The sequence below is a fragment of the Pteropus vampyrus genome, unplaced genomic scaffold, assembly GCF_000151845.1.
Source record: "Pteropus vampyrus isolate Shadow unplaced genomic scaffold, Pvam_2.0 Scaffold3087, whole genome shotgun sequence".
Classification (NCBI taxonomy): Eukaryota; Metazoa; Chordata; class Mammalia; order Chiroptera; family Pteropodidae; genus Pteropus; species Pteropus vampyrus.
The window spans coordinates 3,780-4,237 of NW_011891868.1; positions in this window are offsets into that span (position 1 = coordinate 3,780).

The following is a 458-nucleotide window of genomic DNA, read 5'->3' on the forward strand; positions in this document are numbered from 1 at the left end:
GGACGTTTAAGGGGCAGTGTCTCCTTGGCTGGCATCTTGCCCCCAAAACCCTGACACCTTCAGGTGACTCCAGCATCCTGGTAATGAGTGTTCGTAAACCAGGGACCACCTGCTGAGAGCAAGAGACTGGCCACCTGCCCACCCCCCGGCTGCCACGGTCAGCCCCGCGTCCCCCACCAGACACGCAGCACTGCTCCCTGGGCACCGGGCACACGGGTGCAGGCAAAGCTATTCAGCTGCACTGCAAATCTAGGCAGACGTCGTCATGTTTAGACAGGGGCTTTATCTGAAGGAAGATGCCTATCTTACGCTGGACGGTCCCCACGCAGTCCTGCGCTCAGCCTGCTGAACAAGCCGAGGTCAGCTGTCCAAACGGCCAGCACACTATTCTAGGGCCCGCCCCCGGACCTGTGGCTGGCGGCAAGGAGGAAGCACAACACACAGCGACCGGTTCTTTC